The sequence below is a fragment of the Copidosoma floridanum genome, unplaced genomic scaffold (assembly GCF_036245765.1).
Source record: "Copidosoma floridanum isolate Cflo_tuat_1 unplaced genomic scaffold, Cflo_Japanese_pri ptg000008l, whole genome shotgun sequence".
NCBI classification, from domain to species: Eukaryota; Metazoa; Arthropoda; class Insecta; order Hymenoptera; family Encyrtidae; genus Copidosoma; species Copidosoma floridanum.
In genome coordinates, this window is record NW_028321885.1 from 2,856,731 (window position 1) to 2,871,128 (window position 14,398).

The 14,398-nt window shown below is 31.9% G+C and overlaps 1 protein-coding gene across 1 annotated transcript in view; it reads right to left on the reverse strand.

Moving 5' to 3' along the window:
* Positions 1-14,398, reverse strand: part of LOC106636993 (RAS oncogene family member Rab32) — a 268,682-nt gene that overhangs the window by 192,155 nt on the left and 62,129 nt on the right. The gene's annotated exons all lie outside the window — the stretch shown is intronic.

Consider the following 14,398-nt stretch of genomic DNA (forward strand, 5'->3'; position numbering starts at 1 on the left):
GAGACAAATTGTGCGTATTGTTGCGCACTAGGAAGATTCTTGGGAAAAAGAAGATAATGGTGTTGAGCCGAGCGAAGATACGATTTCGCGGGAAAAAAACAGCCACCTCTTGCAATGTAATATTCGGTACCCTTGAGATTTCAGCGCCCCCAGATGAGTCTCCAGATTTTTGCACGCACGAATAAGCGGCATCGCCCGTGGGACGGAGTATCGCTGATATTCACGTACACTCGCAGTGATATAACCACAGGCTATATTTAAGCCTCACACCACGCGCGCACTAGGTTACACGTTCTTTCTCGACGGCACCACCTTCACAAATTGCGTCGGGGTCACCAATTTAGGATAATGCTGGGTAGCTTATTCTGAACTTGAGGTTAGCTGGAGGTCAGTAGGTAACACAAAATGAGGACTGGTGTGAGTACGAAAAAGTTTAACGTTTATTCGAGTAATACAATTTTACATGCGGCTTGTTCTGCTGGTTGGGCGCGCATGTGTCTTGCTCAACTGCTGAGCGTAATCTGCCTCCACTGGTTAGAACGCTACACTAAGGTGGCGGGACGAGTCGTAGTAGTCCGAACACCAGGAGATGGCAGCACTGCATGGTGCTGCTGCTGCGAAGACTTTGCGCGTTGTTAAAGGGTGCTTGCATGGTTTTCGTTTGTTTCCCATTGTCTGGAAGGGGGGGGGGGGCACATATCTATATATTTTGCCAGCAGCAGCGTAAGCTCAGCTCTCCTCAGTAAAAAAAGAAAAAGAGAAATAACGATATTGGTATACCTATATAGGCGTGACAGAAAAAGCCTTACACTTTGAAAATTTTCACTGCCCAAGCGGAAAGCCTGAACCTTGTAAAAATGTTTTCACATAAAAAAAGTCATTTATCTCGAGAGTAACATCATTTTTTTAATATTATAATAAATTTTAACACATTTAATGATAGTTACTTTGTCGGTAAGTGTAAGCAATTAATTTCAAGGGCATTATTTCAAAAATATTATTATTGTCATAATCACAGTTACCACGATCATTTTAATTATAAAAAAAAAAATCAGGAACCAGAGGGGAGATCCCATAATTTTAAGGTTTTTGGGGTCTCTGAAATCGAATTCAACTATAATGAATAATTTTAATTCAACATTTTCCTGCTAGCACTCACTTACCACCCTTTATGGGGGGTGAAAATTCCAATTTTTGTATCACGTCAATATGGACGTGTATTTCTATGTTATTTAAAATGCTTAAACAAAAAACGATCACAAAAAATAAATTTTATACCTTTGTCACCTATTACCATCTCTTAAGAAGGTTAAAAATTGTAATTTTTGTACAAATTCAAGTTGTACTTTAATTCTTATGTTTTTTAAGATGCTGAGATAAAAAACGATTTTAAAGTATGTATTAATAAAACCTTTTTGTGTGCATATACTTGTTTTTCTGATGCTTCAACCAAACCATAATTTTTTTTCTACTATTAACAAGATTTCTAATTTTTTATCTGTTTTTTTGTATATTTTTTATTTAATTCTACATATACTGTTATCTAACTGACAGTCTTATTTATGCTAAGAAAAGATGCTGAATCTGATTATATGTCTTCGGAATAGAATTGTTTTTTCACACTTTTGCGATTGAGACTCCTTGACGCAGTGAAGGCGGATAATAGTTTAACTGGCTCAGTTCTAAGGTAAAAAACATGCCTTTATGGCAAAAATATGAAAAAAGATTACGATGCAGGGGAGGGATACCTCAGTATCGGAGGCTGGTCTAGGTGAGCAAGCGGACACGCAGGCCTCGTCATCAAGCTTCCACAGCTCTGAAGTGGTAGGCAACTTGACTACTTCTCAGTTCAATGTTCCAAGAAGAAATATAGATTCTAAAGCTATTCTAAATCAGTGTAATAAAGAGCTCAAAGCAGCTCTCAATGATAGACCAAGCAACCACACAATAATAATATGTACGGAATATGGTATGAACATTTTAGATTCTTTCATTCACACTTGTAATAAGGACAATTTGTTGTTCTATTACGTATGTGGTATAAGTTTAAATCGCAAATACTTCGTAGGCTTTTTTTACTGTATGAGGATAAATATAAGTCTGTATTTTCATTGCAGGTGAAAAGTTGTAAAGGTGGATACCAAGCAGTATCTGTGGAAAATGTAAAAGTATATTAAATCGTCAAACATCTAAGTAAAGTACCAAGAATTCTATGAAGTCTCCTGCTGTGTGAAAAAAGCCTAAAAACTTAAGCAAATTGCCATATAAGCATGGTTAAATTCAGAGGTATGCTCACATTAAACCATGCTGTATATAAAGTTCTCCATCCCTTACTCCACCAATTGATAATAATATAAACGTTATTTCAGCTAGTCATATTAAAATGAATTCCACAAGTAATGTAATCAAAGATGAAAATGTAATGGATGTTGATAAGCTAACTGAAGATAAAAACAGTACTGGGTCTGAAAGGGCTGTGATTTAAATTCTGTTATTAATGATAATTGTTTCAAAGATAATCGGCCAACAAAACCATGGGATGAAAAAATAATGAAAGGATATGGTGAGGGACTTGGAATTATTTAAATACGATTCCGTCATTTCAAGAAACATAGAAATACAGATCCATATCTAGTTACACAAAAAAAAAATTTTCACTTCTCGTAATAGGTAGTAAGGTGGGTGATCATGGGCAATAGAGGTACTGAGTTTATTTTTTATAATTTTTGCATTCCAAGAAACAGAATTAAACATCTATTTTGATGTAATATAAAAATTCAATAATCTCTCTCTCCCACGGGCGGTAAAGGGCTGCTTGCGGGAAAATGGGCCATTAAAATAATTATCCGTGGTCATATTCGGCTTTAGCGACCCCAAAACCTAAGATGAATGAGATCTTGTTTTCCTTATTATTATTATTATTATTATTATTATTTTTATTATATTTATCATTATCATGTCTTCTGGTATTAATTATTACCTCTACATATTTTTACCATAGTTACAATCATTATTATCAATTTCTCGAATCGATTCTTATTGGGATAGATGTAATTATTATTATTATGCAGCCGTATTTATTTTCTTACAGATATGTTCACAAAAACATAATCTTATAACAGTATAAGTTGCTTAGAATGAGCAAAGATTATTTAAACTGTCAACAGTGTAAGCTCAATATTGTTAGTAAATAAGTATTGAAACGTTTTAACAAAACTCTTATTCTTCTGTAAATTTTTTGTTCGTCGGTATTTGTGTTAATTTTCCAATCTCTTATGAATAAAAAAAATAATAATAATAATGTTCGAAACAGTGTAAGAATAATTTAGATGGAAACAATTTTATTGAAAAAAACAAGCATAACGTAAAAATATTTAAACAACAGAACAAACTTTGGCAATCAATGTGTCATCAACTATTTGAGAAACATTAATTTTCAATATTCTTTTTTTTAACTCTACCATGTACAAATGTTCTTGTTATTTAGCAGTTTATTGCAGTCAAAAACTTATAAATAATAACTTTTGAACAAAAAAAATGATGATACCTGTACAATTGTACAAAAAAATTAAGCAACTATTATTCTAAGATGTAAAATTAAGACAGTTAGATCATGATCGTTGTATAAATTTCTTTATTTTAGTAAATCTCAACGATAAGTCAATTATCTTACTGTTATGTGAAGAGAAAGCGTTTGTTTGTATGTTCGCAAAAATCTCAAAAACTACTTAATCAATCGATCCTTAATTTTGAGAGAAGTTCAATTACGTCTTCTTATCTGTCATATACTATTAAAATTGACGAAAACCTTAATAGAAACATTCTTATGCTACTTACAAAAACTTACTGCAAAACAGCTCTGAAAGAAAGCTTTAACTTTTGACCGCTAGAAGGCAAGTGGTTATTGTTCATTATGTTACTTAACATTGACTGAGCCTTCCCCGTCATCAATCTTATAAAGTTACTTTGATAAATATAAGTTCATAGAACTCTTCAATCACGTGTAACATACACATTACCACAAAGACGATATGGAGTGATAATATATCCAAACAAATTTTATATCAAGAAACGTAAATTGTTCTAGAGCGTATATAGTGTAGAATAAGATCTTTAATCTCATTTATATAAAAAAAAAAGAGTTACTTAACCGTTCTAATTGTTTAACGTGAAAGCTATTCTACCGATCTGGCTCAAATTTAACGTACTGATTCTTGACGCTTCCCACACGTTTTCAGTATAGTTTCTATTTTGGAAATATTAACAACAAAAGGACTAAATAAGTTAAAAGTTTTGCCAGAATAAGCTTCTTGTAATAAAAGTAAGAGATTATGTGAGAGATCAGCTTTTCATTATAACCCTGATAACAAAAATAACTTATATTTTTCAGATTTTCTAATAGGTTGGATAATATGTAATCTTATTTTGTCGTGATAAGAAATGAAGAGGTTAGGCCCAAGCACCTTGTTGCTCTGATAATTAGCAATGTTTAATGACCAATAAACTGCATAAATTCCAAACATAAATATTCTGAATAAGACGTTTTTTGTTCTGAAAAGTGTCAAGAGTAGATTTAAAAGCTTTTTATTGAAAATATTTTACATTACATATCACCACACTATGAAGTTTTATTTAAAAAGTTTTGCGTGATGACAAGAAGAGAGGGTGCTAGTTTTTTTATTAATTAATTGCAGCTATTAAACAAGAAAGATTAAATTAAAAAGAAAAATAAATAAAAATCACATTAAAATGTTTACAACAAAAAATAAAAAGGTATACAATAGCAAAGTTTCAAAAAAAATTTTTTTCATGAATTCCTGGAATGTGTTATAATAATTCACTTAAATAAAAATATATGGTATTTATTTTCATTATAATCAAGAATGTATAGAAATATATAATACTTATAAGAATATATAATAATTATAAGAATATATACTGATTAACAACATGGAAAATGTATTTTCTATGTTACGAAAAAAAAGTTATTGGCAAGTAAACAAAGATTAACAAAATTATTAAAGTCCATAGGAACAAAAATTCTGACATTCTTAGTTCATTAGAAGCTAAACTTATTATTATTATTTTAAATCACACATACTTGGATAAGTAATATTTATTTGTAGTCCTAATGGAGATTGTGAGTGTTTTCTTTAAAATAAGAGATATTGTTTTGTAGACTTAATGAAAATTCTGAGTGTTTTCTTTAAGATGACTAGGTAGGATCACAATTTTTTTTTTAAATCATCAGTGTTATAAGCTTTTTTTTACAAACACTGATTGTAAGCATTGTGTTCACTGTTAAGACCTATTTAACTTTTAACTATTAGCATAGTCCCACTCAAAAATACATACTTTTAATATAAACTTGCTTATAGTAAATACTATAAAGAAAATTCATACTATTATACATATTAATAATAAGCGCGTGGTGGCTTGGTTGGCTAGGTCGTGGATTAGCACGCGGGAGACCATGGTTCAATTCCCGGCCAGTGCGACTTTTTTGGGCAAGTACCTCTGTGATTTTTTCAGATGTGCTTTTTCACCACGCAATGCTCCTCGAGGAGCGTTTTAGGCGACCTTCTCGCAGCAAAAATTGCCTAATTCCTCCTACCCCCTTCCTGTACTGGAAGGCCTCCCATCCCTTTCCTCATCCCTTTCCCAAGTGCTAAGTGCCCATAGTAGTGCTCTTATTGAAGGAGCCGCACGTAGAGCACTATAATATAGAACAAAAAAAAAATACATTTTTAGAATTCTCTGTGTAGAGCGTTCCAAACAACACCCTGACAGACTTCTGTTAACCCTACTGCCCCCACAGCTTCCCACAAAATAAGGTAAAATTTCATCGTTTTCTCTCCTTTTTTCGGCTTAGCTTACTATTTGTCTAGACCCCTCACTACCCCCATAACACCTGTAGGTCCCCAGTAAAGCCCCTACGTAACTTACATCACCACTGCAGCATTCTTCTTGACTTCACACCACCTCTTCTATACCGTTTTCGTAGAATTTTGTTGACACTTTATTAATTTTTGCAGATCCTTACTCGTACCCTTACACATTGATTCTAATGTACATATTATTTTATTGACAAACGTTGGTAAAATGTATTTACCTAAATTAAAGTAATAAACACATGCGTGAATGTTAGTAGACATTATTCGATGGGAATATATATATATATATATATATATATATAAATTTTTTTTTACATTATAGTGCTCTACGTCCGGCTCCTTTAATGAGGGGTACTACTATGGGCACTTAGCACTTTGGAGAAGGTAAAAGGGATGGGAGGCCTCCCATTACTGGGAGGGGGGTAGGGGGAAATTAGGAAATTATGCTGCGAGGAGGTCGCCTACACCCTCCTCGAGGAGCATTGCTTGGTAAAAAAGCACATGTGAAAGACACAGAGGTACTTGCCCGAAAGTCGCACTGGCCGGGAATCGAACCACGGTCGCCCGCGTGTCAATCCACGACCTAGCCGACTGAGCCACCGCGTACTCCATATACATATATATAAAACATAGTAATTGTTTTCTAATATCGTTTTCGTTATTCTTACTTATGTTAGTTCTTATCAAGATACCATACCAGCCTTCGCTGTCTTTATACATATTTAAATATTTATCTTCCAATACATGTTCTCCGACACCATCTGGATGGAGATTAATATAATATTGGTGATGAATTGAGGAAAAAATTTTAATTTTCCATTTGTCTTTTTATGACATAATACTTATTTGCACAGGAATTTTAGGAGCACTTAAAAATAGAGTAATACAAACCGCAATAGTATTGCACTGGTTAGAAAAGCTTATGATTATACGCCCACTTATACAAAAATAGTTGAGTGATATTTAATAAATATTTAGTGAGCTGTTAGATGTATGAATGTTTGTAAGTAAATTTTGTGGTGATTGATATTTCAAGCAGAATATAATAAAATGAGCAAATCTTTCCTCTAAAAAGTTAAAAAATAAGGAACGTTTACACAAAACTTGAAGCAGAAGGTGTATTTAAAAACTTGTCGATAATCTCCATTAAAATATTATCAAGGTGAGATAATTCTTTATACAAAGTCTATCTTTAACTCAAGGTGGACAATAGAATCAGAGAGTGACTCTTGTGCTACAACAGAAGAAATATCAGAATCGAAAAAAATCAAACAATGGTAGAAAAATTTTTTATTATAGCACGTAGTCTAAGCAAGAGTTATCTCATTTTGCACAAGTATATTTTCTATGTAAACAGACTTAATATTACCGAATGAGCGTTAAATACCTAGTAATTAGATCCTGTAAAATACTTGATTTTTTGAGTTTGCCTTTGGGAGTTTAAAAATACAAGAATCTTAGTAAAGTAGATCAATGTTTAAATAAAGCTAGTGTAAATTTAATAACTACTTTAAATTTTTAATACAATTTTTTTTAAATGCTTACTAGTCATATTTTTTTAGTTCCAATTATTTGAAAATAATTTAATGTATTTATATTCTACCTAAACTTTTTTAAGCATTGTAAAATGTCTGGAACTTGCAGACAACTAATGTGAAAATTTTTTTCCCCGTCAATAAAAATCATGCATGAGAAAATGATCAATTACGAAATATTTCTTTTTGAGCTTCGCCCAGATGCGTAAGTGCCCCCAAAGCTCCCAGATTTTGGGGAGCTCACCGTATGCGCAGTGCGCAGTCACCCTCTCCTCTCTCAAGTAGGCCGAGTGGCAAGCTCTCTCTATACCTATACTTAAACTTAAGCCCCACCCACTTCCTGCAACTGAAATACGAGTCCTTATACATCTTAGGTACGAGCGCCAAAAGTCGAGTGGACTAAACCTCTTGTTCCTGCCGGGCTAACTAGCCAGGTTATCAATTCTCGCCAATGTCATATTTTTTCTTTTCTTACATGTTTCTTATAAATTACTATTTATCTATTAACCAATATTTACAAATAACTATTTTTTTTACATACAACGCAGTGAGTATAAGTACTTTACATTATAAATCAGTCTTGTGAATGTTGCTTATTGAAGTCAAAACACAATTGCTTAAATTACGTTCTATAAGAAAAGTAATAGTAAAGTTTATTTGAAAAAAAAAGTTAAAAAGTCTAGAAAATATATTTTGCATATTTACGATTCTTTATTTCCAGTAACTATCGAAGAAATACCTGCCGTTTTTCTTTTTTTTTTACTGACATAATTATTTTCTGCCATAAATCATTCAATGTATTACTTAAAATCTACAGAATTTAAGGAGTTTATACCTCTGGCACTGCTTTAACTTAATATTAAATATAAAGCATATACAACGGTTTTGTGAAAGGAGTATTGTCCTGGTTAAATCATTAAAAAACAAGCGTTTGCAATCAAATTTAGTAAAATTTAGTGGAATAGCTTCAAAAGACTAAAAAATCTGCAAAACTGTAATTTATTAATGGTTATAAACTTATCATGGGAAATAAAAAGAGTGAGAGAACTTAGTAGAGAATTGTCAATATTTGAACGACCTCAATTAATTATTATAAGTTGATAATCCGTAAATGTATTCGCAAAATTTTGTAAAAATATATTTAAAAAAAACTTTCTTACCACAAGCGTTTCCAAATTTAAATATTTATTGTACCCTCCATAAATGAAAAATATCGTTCGCTATTAGGATGCATCCGAAAGGTATACGCACTAGTGACGAAAACTATATTATTTTAATCAATCTTGTAAATATACAAGCATTTTATTTATCAACAAACTGACATGTTTTTTTCCTTCATAAGCCAATAAATTGTCTGTTTATATTTCCATTATTATCTTTAAAAACTGATAGTTAACAAATACTTTGTAAGATAACAATAAGTTATGAATGTTAGAAAGCTTCTTGCAATAGTTTTATTGTCGATTCTATTGACTATGGTTAAAATCACTTAATAAAATTCGATAATATGTACGAAAAGGACAACTAAGATGTTTCGATTTCATTCTAAACAAGAAAATTGGACTTGTGCTTTTTTTCGTATAAGCTTTCGGTAACAATGATTAAAAAATTCATGTTCATTCCTTACAATGCAGCTAATCACATTTATAATGTTTTTATCATCATTCAACTTGAAACACATACCTAAACTTCCTCACATATGATAACTTTTATAAACGCACGATCCTTCTCTCTCGTTGTTTTTGGTCTAGAGACCCGTATACCAAAAATGAACTCTTTATGCATGCATTTTTTATTTAAACTTATGCTCAAATAGAAGAAAAAACACTAAGCAATAACTTTAAAAAATTACTGAAAACAAATCATATTATTTACTAAACAATCCAAAAGTTAATGTGATTGCCACTTTTTGAAAACACCCAAAACAATAACTTGTAAATAAATCAGCAATGGGAACACCTTTATAAATTCTTATTGTTTGATAAGAAGTTATAGCAGTGTCACACTTCCTGATTACGTAAATTTTGAAGATTCTAAACAACATTTTAAATCATTTTAGGCATTTAATGTTTGTATAAGTAAAAACAACAACAGCTTTTAATGTATCTCTTCCATCGTCACTACAATAAAAACTGTAAATATGCATATAAAACTTTTTTAATGCTTCTAGAGGTCGATATTCGTTTCAACGTTTGGATTGTTTTTTGGTAGATTAAATTTTTTTTTACATAAATTATTATAAAAACTCATTTTTAAGTATTTTATTATTTCATGTAAAACTTTCTCAATGGGTTACATTATTTGATTTTCTTATTTCTTTAAAGTAATTTTTCCAATAAATTCACCAAATACTTTGTTAAAAATTTTTTAACATAAAATAAATAAAAAAGTGCCCGCGTGATGTGACCACATTTAATAAGCCGGTCTCAAGCCTGGAAAAACTACAAAGAGAGCATATATTTGTAATAAAACATTTAAATTAATTTACTTTTTTATAATAACTTTCTGATAAAAAGTAATTCTGTAGTTTTGGGATGATACATTAAATAACTTATGGCAGAAAATGATTCTGTCAGTAAAAAAAAAAAGAAGTCATCAGGTATTTCTTTCATAATTGCTGGAAATAAAGAACTGTTAGTATGCAAAATATATTTTCAAGGCTTTTTAATTTTTTTTTTAAATAAACCTTACTATTACTTTTTTCATAATAAGTAATTTAAAGAGTTGTGTTTGGACTTCAACGAGCAACATTCACAAGAATGATTTATAATGTAAAGTACTTATACGTGCTGTGGTGTATGTAAAAAAAATTATAATTTGTAAATATTGGTAAATAGATAAATAGTCATTTATAAAAAACATGTGAGAAAAAAAAAAGTATGACATCGGCGAGAATTAATAACCTGGCTAGTTAGCCCGGCAGGAACAAAAGGTTTAGTCCACTCGACTATTGGTGCTCGTACCTAAGATGTACAAGGACTCGTGTTTAAGTTGCAGGAAGTGGGTGGGGCTTGAGTTTAAGTATAGATGGAGCTCCCCACTCGGCCTACTTGAGAGAGGAGAGGGTGCATAGAGATATATGGATAGAGTGCGCTAGAGGCTGAATACAGCGATACAGTAAAAGAAAGAGATCGTTGCCAAGTGTCCTCTCTGTCTCTTTCTACCCGAGCACTGTGATTGGCTGATGCTTAAGAGGCAATAACCTATGTCAGTAACTGCCGCTGACGGCCAGAATACCCCCTTGAGCAGCAGCCATTCAGCCAATCACAGCGCTCAGCTAGAAAGAGATGGAGAGGACACTCGGCGACCATCTCTTTCTTTTACCGTATCGCTCCCCCTTACGTACATTAGTAAAGTTAGCGCACTCTATCCTTATATCTCTATGAGAGGGTGACTGCGCACTGTGCATGTGGCAAACTCCCGAAAATCTGTACCCCTTCTCTTATCCCTTTGAGAGTGAACAGGCCTACGAAGTTCTCCATTATTTTTCTTTTTCTTTCTTCTTCTATGCCCTTTTGTCTTCTAGGAAAATGGTCCTCGTGAACCTGTCCCAAGCAGGGAGGTTAGTTTTTTGTCGATAGGCACACTAGGTGAATCCGGCACTACCACTGGATTAGCTGGGATGTCTATGAAGATTTCCTCCCCCTCACTTAATAAAAAAAGAAATTATTTCTTTACTCAAATTGTTACTTTGATGTATGGAAATCCTGTGAAAGTAAAATCACAATTCTCAAACTTGTACTTAAACAAAAAAAGTTATTTTTTTATTGATGACATAGATTTACTCAGCATTTACGTTACTACCATATGAAGTTACTAGTTATAGAACGTTCCGTTTACCATTGGACATAAGAAATATAGGAAGCTTCTACTTAAATTTTAACTTAAAAAATGTTGTAAAAATACACGAAGTTATACTAAATAAGGCTTTTAAGATCCTAAATACAGCCTTATAAGTAGTTATACTAGTTTATCGAACATTGCGGGATTTATGTGATACCAAAAGTCATTTTTGTAATGTGCAAATGATTTTAGACAATAATTTGTATACATTATCTCACTTTTTAAGACATAAATAGAAGTATAATTATACAAAAGAGTTATAAATCATTGTATCATTGGTCATTGTACTGTTTTTTAAAACTAAATATTAATATTAGTTAAATTGAAAAAAATAATATCAAAATTTTTATTAGGAATTGAATGAGAAAAAACTAAGTCATTCAAGTGCCAAACGAATAAAAAATAAATAATAATTGCCGTAAAATTTTTTGTGAAGATGTTAACTTTCGAAAATCACGCTATACTTACTTTCCATAACGAATATACCTACTTTTTGATAAACGAAGCCCAATCAATCTAAAAGGAGAAATGAAACCATATCACAGCATAGATCATGCTACTTACAAAAATATTAATAAATCCTATTGTAATATTTAATTTTATTAAAGCGCTATCAAAATCACTTTAATTTATTTTTCTTAAAAATTTCTTAACTCATTAGAAAAAAAATCCACGTTTTTTTGCATCCGCATTGCAATGTATTTTTATGTGATATCGTTAGTGTTAAGCTAATTTTCAATCTTACTTGATACATAGTTCATTTATTATTTAATAGTCACACACAACGTATTGTGTTATAAGTTAATTGTAAGAACACAACACTTAAAATATTTAATTTGCTAATTAACGTTAAACAGTAATTACGAATATTTTTTAGTAAAAGAGGTTTTCAATAGATTTCTTGATATAAATGTACTAAACTTATGGTAAAGTATCATCTCATGCCTTGTAAAATACATGACTACTGAAATTATACAAGTACAGAATTCTCTACTGCGTATGCACTTAAATCATATTCGTATAACATGTAATGACAAATTATCAGGTGAAAGACAGGCAAGCACTTGAAATTGAGAAAGTTGGTTATAAATATTTTTTGGGTTAGAAATTAAATTAGAGAAATAAATAATACTGTCTTTTTGTGGCTTACAACAGCCCTTTAAAATCGATCATGGACGTAATTATTTTAACATTGTTAGGATCAGAAATGTTTGTATTTCAAAGTCTCTTTGAGAGTTGTTGGTAAATGTTCGCAAGAATATTAACACTTATTTTTTTTAAAGATACAAATAACACTTTTATTTATTAAAACAACTTTTATTCTATATAACACTCTGCAAAGAAGATGTGCACGCTACAAGCAAATAATCGAAGAAATAAGTTATTCGTTTGTTTTTAGACAAATCCCGCGAATAAAAAGAGTCGTACTCAAGTTGATCGCTGAGGTGCACCAAGAAAGCCTCTGACTACCGAGATACTTATTGTAGTAAACAAGCCCTGTAGCTTTATCGAACTCTAAATGAACAGAGCACAACTGACGTACCAGGTAGCCTACGTTAATAGTAAAACCATGTACACAAAGTACAAGGATGAACCGTTAGAAGCTGAGAGCACTATGCGTGCTCTTTTACGCAGTGCTACGACATAACTGACACAAAAAAAAAGATAACACCCGCTGAGGCCATAAGAGGGCTAGCTTTAACGTTAACTAAACAGATTGGCTTACTCGTCGTAGGCACGGCCTCATCGTCGCTCATATTATAGTTTTTCCTACGTTGTGTCTTGTTTTACTTATATTTTAAACATTATTTTATTAAATAGGCTTAAAGGCGTTACAATATTATTCAATGACATTAGTATAATAAGTAACGGAATTTAATGTATGTTCTTCAAAGAAGGTTATGCAGGATCCAGGGATGGCAACCTGGATGATAGGTAAGGCAACCCGGGGGGCAAAGATTCGGCCCCCCCCCCTTGGTAAATAAAAAGATGGACTGATAGGAGTATGGAGGGGGCCCATGGAAGCCTCATAGTGATAATTAATGGTGGGTGGTAGAGGGGCCAGTGGTGGTTAGTGAAAGGTCAGTCGGAGTTTTCCGCTGCATGACACACACACAAATATTTAATGTTAGTCTAGTTTTATCGATGGATTCCTATTAAAGCGAGTAATTAAATAAATTGACACATCTTATCTCACATAAGTCTTCCTAGGGCCCAGGAAACGTATTTTTTAAATTAAAACCACTTACTTGTAGAAAAGTGGCATACTTAGCACTTTTTTACATAAATAAGTATAACAATTTTTCTACACATAAGAAGTTTTAACTGTAATAAGAGTTGCCTAGGCAATCACATATCAGATGAGACGTGTCAATATCCTTAAGTACTCGCATTTATTTTTACCATTCAACATAATCAGATTTGTTTCTCATAATTGTGTATACTATACGAGCAAGTGTCAATTAGTAAGTTTCTGAAATTTTTAATATTTTAATTGAGAAGAGGGAGTTAACAAGACCTTGATAGAAAAATTAGTAACATACTTTCTCAGCAAGAAAGTGGTCCAGGTCTGAGGCCTCCCTTCTGACAAATCTCACCTGAGATCTCATCTGATATCTCATGTAATTTCTCACCTAAGATCTCATGCCAAATTCTTATCTGAGATCTCAGGTGAGATTTTGGAAAGAAAAAAAATAAAAAAAATTTGTGCAACAATTATAATTTATACATCCATAGAATGATTACCTCAAATATCAGCAGTTATAGAAAAAAAAAAAAAAAAAAAAAATTTGGCTTATATGGGACATGAACTCGAGCCCCCAGTGTAACAGGTAAGCATCTTACCGCTTGGCCAGAGAGGATGAGATACTAGTCCGACAATTTACGTCTATATAAAGTGTAAGTACCATGTATTGTTGTTTTTCTTATTCACAACTAAATCATACAATTATTAATAGATATAATTTTTCCCAATCCTAATTCTGATAGTTAACCAACTAGATAATATTCAGAAACATTATTTTCTTCACAAAAAATATTTTCTCTCTTAAAGTTACCCTTGAGGGAGTTTTATATTCAAGTAGGGCATAAGTTTTTAATAATAATTATAAATGCTTATTTAAATGT